The following is an 11486-nucleotide window of genomic DNA, read 5'->3' as shown; positions in this document are numbered from 1 at the left end:
CCTGAAACACAGTTCTTCCTTGAGTCCACACAGAAAAGCAAGGGGTGGGGGAGGGGAGAGGACAGAGACACAGGAGAGACAGACAGAGAGACAGAGACCCAGAGACCGGTGGAAAGACACACAGAGTAAGAGATGGAAGGGAGAGCGAGTGAGAGATCCACAAGTCCAACTAGATCTGAGACACACACACACACACACACACACACACACACACACACACACACACACACACACACACACACACACACACACACACACACACACACACAGAGGGAGACATGGACGGGGAACCAGAGACCCATTACTGTGACTGACTAGATCACCTGAATAAATTATTCCTTCCCTGCCCTGCCCTCATGTATTAAGGTAGACTCTTGGTATGGAGTTCTTCTTGTCACCAAACACAGGTGAGGGTTAGTGACTTTTTACCCTTCCATGTAGGGACTCTTCCCTTAGGACCCTTGATTTCGATCATTGAATAAGAATTTCTGGAGGAGTCACTCTGGTGGAGTTTTTATGGAGTAAGTAAGCAAGCAGGCAAGCAGAGACAACCAGACCCCCAAAAAAGGCACAGACAGACAGACAGACAGACAGACAGACAGACACACAGACAGACAGACAGACAAGGACATACTCTAATACAGTGTGGGTGCTCTTGAAGGGAGAGAGACCTACACAGCTCCTTGACTTCATGGGTGTTTTCAGGGTTAGACAGGCGGGGGGGGGGGGGGGGGAGATGTGGCAGCTGAGTTATGTACAGATAGCTGTTTTATCTTTGCCCCAACCTGAATTTCTAGATGTTTGGGGCATTTCTCTACAGGTAAGAAAAACAGGTCATTGACCATTCCTTCCTTCCTTCCTTCCTTCCTTCCTTCCTTCCTTCCTTCCTTCCTTTTTTTACTTTCTCTCTTTCTTCTCCCCACCCCCCTCTCTCTCCTTTTTCTTTATTTTTTTGGGTGGGTGGGCAATACTGAGACTTGAAGTCAGGGCCTCAGCACTGTCACTCAACTTCTTCTTTTTTTTCACATATGAATAATTTTACAGTTTATTTCATTAAAATTATATTCTCAGAAAGGTAAAAAATATATATTAGCTATTTCATCAAATGAAGTAATTATACTAACACATAACATAAGTTAGTGAAAGTTTTATCTGTCATGAATAGGACAAAAAGTATCATCAAACAACATTTCTAGGAATCACACTCAACTTCTTTTGCTCACGTCTAGCACTGTATCATTTGAACCACATCACCACTTCTGGCTTTCTCTCTCTCTCTCTCTCTCTCTCTCTCTCTCTCTCTCTCTCTCTCTCTCTCTCCAGACACACACACACAGACACACACATGCATATACATACATATACACATATATTTATACACATACATACATATATATCTATCTATGCTTATATGTAGTGTGATACAAACATATATATATTTATTATTTTCAGTTTTTTTGTCGTCGGGTGTGAGGCTTGGACTCTGGGTCTGGGTGCTGTCTCTCTGCTCTTCATCTGAAGGCTCACTACTGTTCTGCCACTTGAGCCACAGGGTGCCACTGCTCCCCTTTTCTGTTTATATAGTGCTGAGGAATCGAACCCAGGGCCTCATGCTTGCAAGGGGAGCGAGCACTCTACCACTAAGCCACCTTCCTAGCTCTCCCCCCTTTTTTGGCCAGTCCAGCATGGAAGGCTCCTGCATCTTGTTTGTATGGACATACTCACAGCTGAATAACTGAGTTGTTTTGCTTAATAAAAAAAAAAATCCTGGTGTTGATATATGTGGAGGGGAAGGGAAAAAACAAATTGTTAAAACAGGGTTACAGGAGGACCCATTGAAACAATGAGATATACAAGTCGTTATGTCGAAAAACGAACTTTACAACTTTGGTGGGGGGACGGCGGGGGGGGGGGAGGATACGAAGGGATGGGAAGGGGAAAAAAAGCAGGAGGCTACAATGCTTATAAGAAATGTGCTCATTATCTTACCCATGTAATTGTAACCCCTCTGTACAGTATTTTCACAATAAAAATATATTTAAAAAATATATATTTAAAAAAAAACTTGGTACAGTAGTCTAGAAACATGGTTGCTATTACAGCCTTCATTTGCTTCACTTGACCACTGTTTTCTCATTTAACAGCTTTTGGCGACAAGCATGATTATTTTTCGTGGGGTGGGGGTGACTGTTTTGAGGCTTTCCCAAATTTTTATGTCCAACAGGTTACCAGATCTAAGGAAAACCCAGAAGTTTGAGAATTAAGTAACTCTCGGGCTCAAACTACAGAGAAAGAAAAGGAGAAAGAGAGACCTATGGAGGGAAGGGGTTGGGGCGTTGGGGGGAGAGGTCATAGAAAGGAAAAGAAAACAGGGAAAAATAAAAACACAAAGTAAAGGTCGTTTTTAAGTGGAGGCCTGGACTCAAACCAGGCCACTGACTGAGGCTTCCTCATTATGGGATTTCAAAAGTGGGCCTTGGCTTCTTGCAGAAGTCATCTCGATGTGTTGGTGTTCTGCTGTACATATCATTTGGAAGCGACTCTATCTTTTCACTCCATGGTGAATGTATTCACATATATGTTCCTATAGAAAACCAGTTTCGTGTGTTTTCTCTCACATATGCAAAAGGTACGTTTAAAATAGGGGAGACATTAGATCTCTGGACTGACTGCCTGGCTGGCTGCTTGGCTGGCTGCTTGGCTGGCTGCCTGGCTGCCTGGCTGCCTGGCTGCCTGGCTGCCTGGCTGCCTCACTCACTCACTCACTCACTCACTCACTCACTCACTCACTCGCTCACTCACACACTCACACACTCACACACAGTAAGACCCAAAAGACAGGATAGATACTTTTAGGGGGAGAAACACCCACCGAGGCAAGGCCCAATGGTTATGTGCCCAGAAATGAAAGTGAAACCTTGAAAACACACAGAAGGAAAAGAAACAAAGTAAACTCTCTACCTTGAGCCTGTAGTAGGGTTTAAGAGATGATTCTGTTGGTTTCCCATGCATGCATGGGGGGGAGGGGGGGTGCTTTGACCCATGCTCTGTTTCTTTTTAAAATTTACTTCCCTCCCCGGTGTAAGTTTCCTCCTTTCTTTGAGGAAACTCTTGGCTCCGTTCCCGCAGTATACTCATTGTTTGTGCAAAAGCTCAGAGGAAGGGAGCTGCTCTTTTCCCTTCCACCACCCACCCCCACCTATTAGTTTTCTTTCCTAATAACTGTTCGTTTATGAGGGACTGAAAAGTGAAGAAAATAGGATGTGTGGAGCCATTCATTAGGAAGCTGTCCGGCTGTCTTGTCTCTGAATTCCTGGTGGTGCTTTCCCAGGCCTCATTTCCCCCTGGAAATTATCCTGCTTGCCTCTGTGTTCAATTCTGGGAAGGAAGATAGGCCGAGATAAGGCAACCTCTTGGCACGAAGCTGGAACACACGGCCACCTCGCCTCACGGGTACACAGCCTAATCATCCTATCCCGAGGGTCCTCCGTCAACAGTTTCTTACAACGATTTTTATTAGTTTAGTGGCCCTACTGAGGTTGAAATTCAAGGCCTCAACTCAGGCAGGCCTGCTGGGGTGGGCGTGTTTGTTTCTTCTTCTTTCTCCTCCCCCCCCCACCCTCCCCCCTCCGCCAGGGCGCTTAAGTCGTTGCCATGACGACATTTACAAGACAAAGGAACGTTGCCTGGAGTTCCTGAGTTGACTGGGGCTCCAGGCTTAAACCAGCCCACCCCACCCCCACCCCCGACCCGCCCTGCGTCCTCTGCGAAACACCCCGGCGGGGTGGGGGGTGGGGCGGCCAGCCCTCAGCTCCTGTAACTTCATTAGCGCGCGGGGTGGGGTGGGGGTGAGTGAATCAGCCTCCCCTCCCCCTCCCCGTCTTTACAAAAGTGGCCTCTTTTGCCCTTGGGCAGGAAAAGTCTGCGCGCGCGCGCTCTCTCTGGTCTTTTTCTGCTGGGACCCTCCCTGCCTACCACCAGCAGCCACTGACTTCCTGCAAGCTGGAGTTGTCAGACTACTTCCACCCGCCCGCTGCCACTAGTATGCCTCCCGCCCAAGCCCGCCAGGGACAGAATGGGAGGGGCGGGCGGGGAAGCTGGCATGCTTGCCTGTGCTCTGCCCTCTGCCCCTCCGGGAGGCATGACTGTGACCGTGGGATGTCCCCGTGGCCGACCCCTAAGCTCCCACCCTCTGGACGGAGGAGAGTGAGGGGAAAAAGGAGTTCAGGAGTCTTGTCTCCCCTCCATCTTCCCGCCTAGGTCAGGCCAGGATCTGCCTCTCTTCTCCCTGTCCCTGTTCCCCGTTCCTCTTAAGGAGTGACTGGAGAAACTGTCCGTCTGTGTTTGTGATTGTGATTAACATCGCAAAAACCTTCAAAGAATCTCAGATCGGTTAGAAGCCCGTTGGGTTTCACTTCTCAGGCGTGAGGGGTTGTTATCTCCCCCTCCCTCTCTCCTTTGATTTTTTACAAATTGTTAGGGAAATGGTGACATACAGAACGGTTACAGTATGCCAGCCCACACCGGTGGCTCGCGTCTGTAATCCTAGCTGCTCAGGAGGCTGAGAGCTGAGGATCACGGTTCAAAGCCAGGCAGGGCAGGAAAGTCACCAGACTCTTATCTCCAATGAGGCACTAGAAAATCGGAAGTGGCGTTGTGGCTCAAGCGGTAGAGCACTCGCTTTGAGCTGAAGAGTTTAGGGACAGTGCCCAGGCCCAGAGTTTAAGACCCACCACTGACAAAAAAAAAAAAAAAAAAAAAAAAAAAAAAGGATAGGAAAGATTACATTACATAAGTGAGGTAGGAAGAGTACATTTTTTTTTTAATTAATAAGTTTTTTTTTTTTTTTTTTTTTTGTCGTTGGGCTTGAACTCTGGGCTTGGGCGCTATCCTGCCCGGGCTGGCTTTGAACCGTGATCCTCAGCTCTCAGCCTTCTGAGTAGCTAGGATTACAGGCGCGAGCCACCGGCGCCCGGCTAATGAGTTGTGTTAATTGTGAAAATACTTACAGAGTGGTTACAATGACACGAGCAAGGAAATGAGTACATTTCTTATCAAGCATTGTTGCCTCCTCCTTTGTTTCCATTCCTGCCCTCCCATCTCCCCCCACCCCCTAAAAAAGAGTACTTTTTTTTTTTTGGACAATGTCACCCCTTCCCTGGCTCTCTCACAGGTTTTCCCTCCCTCAAGTTCTGTTTGTTCCCCACCCACAGGTTGTGTGTCAACATAGTGTCTAGTGAGTGCCACTGTTGCACTTCTTCATCCTGGGTCCCTCCATTTCTTGCCCCTCCCGGAAATAGATGAAGGAAGAAACAATGGGGGGGGGGGAGAAGAGAAAACAAAATAACATCGATGATAACAAACACAAAGAAAGGGGAAGACTTCTTGTTATATGATCAGAGGTATATAGGCATTGCACTTTGGTGAGCCTCATGTCTTCAATTAAGCAACCCAAAGGCCAGAAGTGGAGTTTTTGGCTCAAATGGCAGACTGCCAGTCTCTTTTTTTTTTTTTTTTTTTTTTTTGGCGCGGGGGCGGGGGGGGGGGGGTCCGGTCGTGGGGCCTGAACTCTGGGCCTGGGCGCTGTCCCTCATCTCTTCAGGTTAAGGCTAGCACTCTACCACTTGAGCCACAATGCCACTTCCGGCTTTTTTTCTGCTTATGTGGTGCTGAGGAATCGAATCCAGGGCCTCATGCATGCAAGGCAAGCGCTCTACCACTGAGCCACCTTCCCAGCCCCAGAGTGCCAGTCTTGAGCACAAGAGCCAAGGGACAGCACTCAGGCTCTGAGTTCAAGCCCCAGGACTGACTGGGGCGTGCACACACACACCCTGCACCCCTTGATCTTTGCTGCTGTTTCCTACCACACAGGCACAGGCACGCATGGCAGCATGTGATCTACGTCCCCCCCTCCCCCCACACACACTTTGCACTGCCGCCACCACCACCGCCGCCGCCACCAACTATAGCAACAGACTTCCTAGGCTTCCCCTCCACCACCACCACCCCCTCCGCCCCGGGCCCTAGTTTAGATCGATGAACCAAAGTGTCCCCACTGCACGTTCGGCTCTGGCAAATATCAGATAGGATTACAGTGATGAGGAGAGAGGAGCGACCGCCATGGATTGACTGTAGGGCCCAGAGGACAGAATGCCAGCCCAGGCCCATTCATAGGTCAAGCCAGGAAAATGTTTTTTGTTTTTGTTTTTGTTTTTGATTTCCGGTCTCTCTCCACACCCCATGTGTTTTGTCTGTCTGTCTCTCTGTGCCATAGGGGTTTGCCATTCATGACCTGTGTGGGCGGGGATGTGCTGGGGTGTGTGTGTGTGTGTGTGTGTGTGTGTGTGTGTGTGTGTGTGTGTGTGTGTGTGTGTGTGTGTGTGTGTGTGTGTGTGTGTGTGTGTGTGTGTGTGTGTGTGTGTGTGTGTGTGTGTGTGTGTGTGTGTGTAGGGGGAGGTGTTCCTTCCTCACAAGACCTTCCTAAGTGTCTTGATCGATCTTGGGCCTGACGTTCTTTTTCCTTGTTTTGGGGTGCCACCTACTGGACACCGTGTGGAGTGACAGGGAATGATTCGGTGCTGATGGCGGGGGCTGGCGACTCTCGCGAGAGTCCGAGAGACTCTCGCGAGAGTAGCGATGAGGTATCGCCGGCTCTCTTCTGCGGCTTTATTTATTTACAACGAAACAAAACGAAACAACAGCAAACAAGGAAATGTTCTTGAAGGGAGGGCCGAGCGGAGGGAGAGGGGGGCCCGCAGGGGGTGTTTTTTTTCGTTATTTTCTGGACACGGAATTCGTTTGGATATTATGTCTTACGAGCAAACTGTACCAGTTTATTTACGGTTGTAATTTTTTTTTTTTTTTTTTTTTTTTTTTTTTGGATCCGGTCGTGGGGCCTGAACTCTGGGCCTGGGCGCTGTCCCTCAGCTCTTCAGCTCAAGGCTAGCGCTCTACCACTTGAGCCACAGCGCCACTTCCGGCTTTTTTCTTTTTGCTTAATGTGGTGCTGAGGAATCGAACCCAGGGCCTCAGGCATGCAAGGCAAGCACTCTACCACTGAGCCACCTTCCCAGCCCCTACGGTTGTAATTTATATACGGTACCACAAATGTCTTTACGTCCGTATTATGAAAAAGGGTCCCACGGCTGCAGTGGGTGAAAGATTGAGACGGGAACATTTCTAAAGGAGTGCCAAGAAAATGGAAAACAGGCAATGCAATAGTTTAGGGAGAGTTATAAATATCAAGTGCTGCCCTAGGTGAAATTTCATGCAAATGTCCTCACCCACTCAGGTAAACTTTTTATATAGGTATCAGAATACAATTTCTTGAACTATATAGACTTTTATTCACTTGATTTCCCTTAAGTAAATTAAAATAACTGGCTGTTGACAGGGCACATCTGGATATTTCTATCGGCCCCATAGAGATAATCTGTTACATTTTAGGACATGGTAGATTATATTTGCTATTTCCCCAAATGGACTTTACAAAAGCCATCCGTGGCCCCAAAGATGTTTCTGGACCTCTCATCATGTGTGACTAAATAGGCCTCAGTGAATTAAGCTGAGAAAGCTGCAAAACAAAGCAGATCACTTCAGTTATGGAATATTAAGAGAATAAAAGTAGCTTTATACCACTGGATCTTTAGTGAGAAGGTAGAATAAAAAGAAGAGAAAAATATTGGAGGATGCAATATAAGCCAATTGAAACGTATCCAACCGCGGATCTGGCTTTGAAGTGGCTATTGACTAGTGTGGTCCTAGACCATCGTGTCCAGAAGGATACATCGATGTGTTTTGAAAGATCCTAAACCAAATGTACTTGTGATCATGACCCAAAGCGTGAGGACAGGTACATTTCTGTCCTCCTAATTCCAGCTTTGGTCCTCACACGTCCGGTTGTTATAATACGTTCACAGTCGTGCCACTTACGGATATTACGTCTTGTGTCTTCTCTGCAATATCTTAAATGCTCAGAGAAGTTACACCTTCTGACAAAAGGACAGTATGTGTGTCACACACACGGGGACACACACACACTCTGTTTGCCCGGAGTGCTGTGTAGCTTACCATGTCCAGTTATAGTTTAGGTCTAGCGTCCACGTAGGAGAGAAAACAGGTGCCGTTGGTTGGTCGGTCTGTCTGTCTCTCCGCCGGTCTGTCTTCCCCTGGCATCACCTGTTCTAGGTTCTTCTCCGCCGCCGCCGGCACCCCCCCCCTCTGCCCCCCCCCCCCCCCCCCCCGCTCCTAGTCCATCAGTCCATCCATCTACTTCCCTGTAACTGACATAATCTTCTTCTTCTTCTTTGGGGAATGGATGAATAAACTTTTACCTTGTGGATATTGTACACACACCCTAAGGGGTGTGTGTGTGTGTGTGTGTGTGTGTGTGTGTGTGTGTGTGTGTGTGTGTGTGTGTGTGTGTGTGTGTGTTGACGGAATAGAGTGTTTACCATGCCTGACCCCCTGGCTCTGCCTCTCTACCCGTCTGCGATGCGATGTGTGTGCTGGGGCGCTTCTGCCCGCATATGTTCCCAGTGCGAACTCCAAAGAGAAGTACGCCCGCCGGGCCTGTGGGTTCTAACCATGCTTCACCCCCCCCCCGGGAGATAGGATCGCCCCTCTGACCCCCCCACTCTGTTTGGGCCGGGGCCCCTCGTCTGTCTCTCCCTGTCTTTCCTCCTAGGGTTCCCTACCTGCCCTCCCCCCAGCCCCGCGCGCACACACACACACACACACACACACACACACACACACACACACAGAGTCACAGACACACACACACAGAGTCACAGACACACACACCCACACCCACTGTGCACCGCCACACTCGGGTCCAGGTCCTCCACCACAGGCATGTGAGTGAAGATGCCTCTACCCTCCAACACCTGTGTGTCGGGTTCAGATTCATCGCCTCATGCCCCGAATCCTGCTCCAGAGAGAGTGGCAGAGCCTATTAGAAAAGTCTAGCTGTTTTTTTGTTTTTGTTTTTGTTTTTTTTTTTTTTATTTTAAGGTAGTCCCATTTGTCGAGTCTCTCTCCAATTTGTTGTGACCCTGGGACTCTGTTCAGGAAGTTCCTTCCTGTGCCTATTAGTTCAAGTGTCTCTCCTACTCTGTCCTGCAGTAGTTTCAGAGATTCAGGTTTAATGTTAAGGTCTTTAATCCATTTTGAGTTGATGTTGGTGCATGGTGATAGGCTGGGGTCCACTTTTAGTTTTCTGCATGTGGCTGCCCAGTTTTCCCAGTACCAGCGGTTGAAGAGGCTGTGTTTCTTCCATTGTATGTCTTTGGCTCCTTTGTCGAATATCAGCTGGCTGTAGGCCTGTGGATTTATTTCTGGATCTTCTATTCTGTTCCATTGGTCTTCGGGTCTGTTTTTGTGCCAGTACCATGCTGTCTTTGTTATTATAGCTCTGTAGTAGAGTTTGAAGTTCGGCATGGATAGCCCTCCCATATTGTCTTTATCCCCTAGAATTGTTTTGGCTATTCTAGGTCTTTTGTTGTTCCATATGAATTTTTGGACTGTTTTCTGTATTTCAGTGATGTACGTCATTGGGATTTTAATAGGAATTGCGTTGAATTTGTATATTAGTTTTGGAAGTATTACCATCTTTACTATATTAAGTCGGCCTATCCAGGAGCATGGGAGGTCTTTCCATTTCCTAGTGTCTTCTGCAATTTCTTTCTTTAACTTTTTATAGTTCTCATTAAATAGTTCTTTTACATCTTTGGTTAGGTTAATTCCTAAATATTTTATTTTTCGGGAGGTTATTGTGAATGGGGTTGCTCCCTTTATTTCCCTCTCTTCCTGTACATTATCAGTGTATAGGAAGGCAACTGATTTTTGTGGGTTTATTTTGTATCCTGCTATTTTGACGAAGAGAGTTATGATTTCTAAGAGATTCGGGATGGACTTTTAGGGATCGTGGAGGTATAGTATCATGTCGTCTGCAAAAAGGGATAGTTTAACTTTTTCTTTCCCTATGCGGATCCCTTTAATGTCTTTTTCTTGCCTTATTGCCCTGGCTAAGGGTTCTAGGACTATATTGAAGAGGAGTGGAGACAGTGGGCATCCTTGCCTTGTTCCTGATTTTAGGAGAATTGGTTGTAGCTTTTCCCCATTAAGTATAATATTGGCTATTGGTCTGTCATAAATGGCTTTTATTGTTTTTAGAAATGTTCCTTCTATTCCTATTTTCTCCAGAGCTTTTAGCATGAATGAATGTTGAATTTTGTCAAAGGCCTTTTCTGCCCAGCCAGCGGCTCTCGTTTGGCTTTCCTGTCATTTAGTGATGGGTGAGTGGACTCACGCTTCCCATGGCGCTGTCACCGTGGTTTTCCAGACCTGTGTGCGTGACGTGTACCTACCCTCTCTGTGTTAGAAGAAACCTCTCTCTGGCCTTCCCCCTGCCCTTTCCCTGCCTGTGAAGGGGGGGGGGCGGGTGGGGGCGCGGGGAGGGAGCGTGTTGTGGGGCGGGCGGGCGGCGGACTTTCACAAGTGAGCGGGGTGCCTCCCGAGGGCTCGTCTCTTGCTGGAGCCGACCCATCTTTGGGAGTTTTTTGTTGTTGTTGTTGTTGTTGTTGTTGTTTCTTTCTGGTTTCCATCTGGGGGAAAAAGAAAACAAAACGTACAAACACCCCCCCCCCCAAAAAAAAAAAAAAAAAGACGGGCGGGCAGACGGTGGGACGAGCGCTCACTTGCCCTTTTCTGGCCATGTTGGGTGGGGGTGGGGGTCTTGCCACGGGCGGCGGAGGTCGTGCGGGTGGCCGGTTCGTTTTCTCTCGTGGTGCAGGCCTGCCGTCTTTGCCGCCCCTTCCTGCTTGGGACCGATCCCGACTTCCCGGTTCTCGGGTTCGGGCCGCTCCGTTCGGGCGACTCCCGTCCTGGTTCCTGGTTTCACTTTGGTCGCTGGCGGCGGCGGCGGCGGCGGCTCGATCTCGGTCTAGGTCTCTGGTGGCTCTGGTGTCGTTCGTGAGGTCGCAGAGAGGACCCGGCTGCAGGTCCTGACCTAGGTTGTGCCTCTCGGTGCGTGGCGGTGGGGAGTGAGGCGATTCGTTTCCGTGTTCTGTGTCTCCGGAGCTCAGAGCCGCCCGGCGCGCGCCGATCCGGGGTACGGCGGCTCGGTGGAGTCGGTCGTTGGAAGGCGGTTGTCGTGCTCCCCCTGGCGTCCGCCTTGATATGACAGTCCCCTCGTTCTCAGCCGAGCGAGCGAGTGAAGGAGGAGGTCTGGCGGCAGCGAGCCGGGCGGAGGCCCGGCCTCTACCGGGTGCCGGGCGCGACTGTCGCCGTGGTGTCGCTGTGGCGCCGGGGCGGCTGTTCTGTCGGACTTTGCGCCCGCAGGCGAGCGCGGGGTGGGGCCGTGAGTCGCCGCTCTCTCTTCCGTGCCCGGTCTGTGCCGGGGGTGGCGGCTTGGTCGGGTCGACCAGTAGTTCTGTCTGGGCCCGACGCCTTGTCCTCCTCCCCTCCCGTAGTTCTGTCTGGGC

The sequence above is a fragment of the Dipodomys merriami genome, unplaced genomic scaffold (genome assembly GCF_024711535.1).
Source record: "Dipodomys merriami isolate MVZ:Mamm:240054 unplaced genomic scaffold, mDipMer1.0.p SCAF_1690, whole genome shotgun sequence".
Classification (NCBI taxonomy): Eukaryota; Metazoa; Chordata; class Mammalia; order Rodentia; family Heteromyidae; genus Dipodomys; species Dipodomys merriami.
This window is presented reverse-complemented; position numbering follows the sequence as displayed.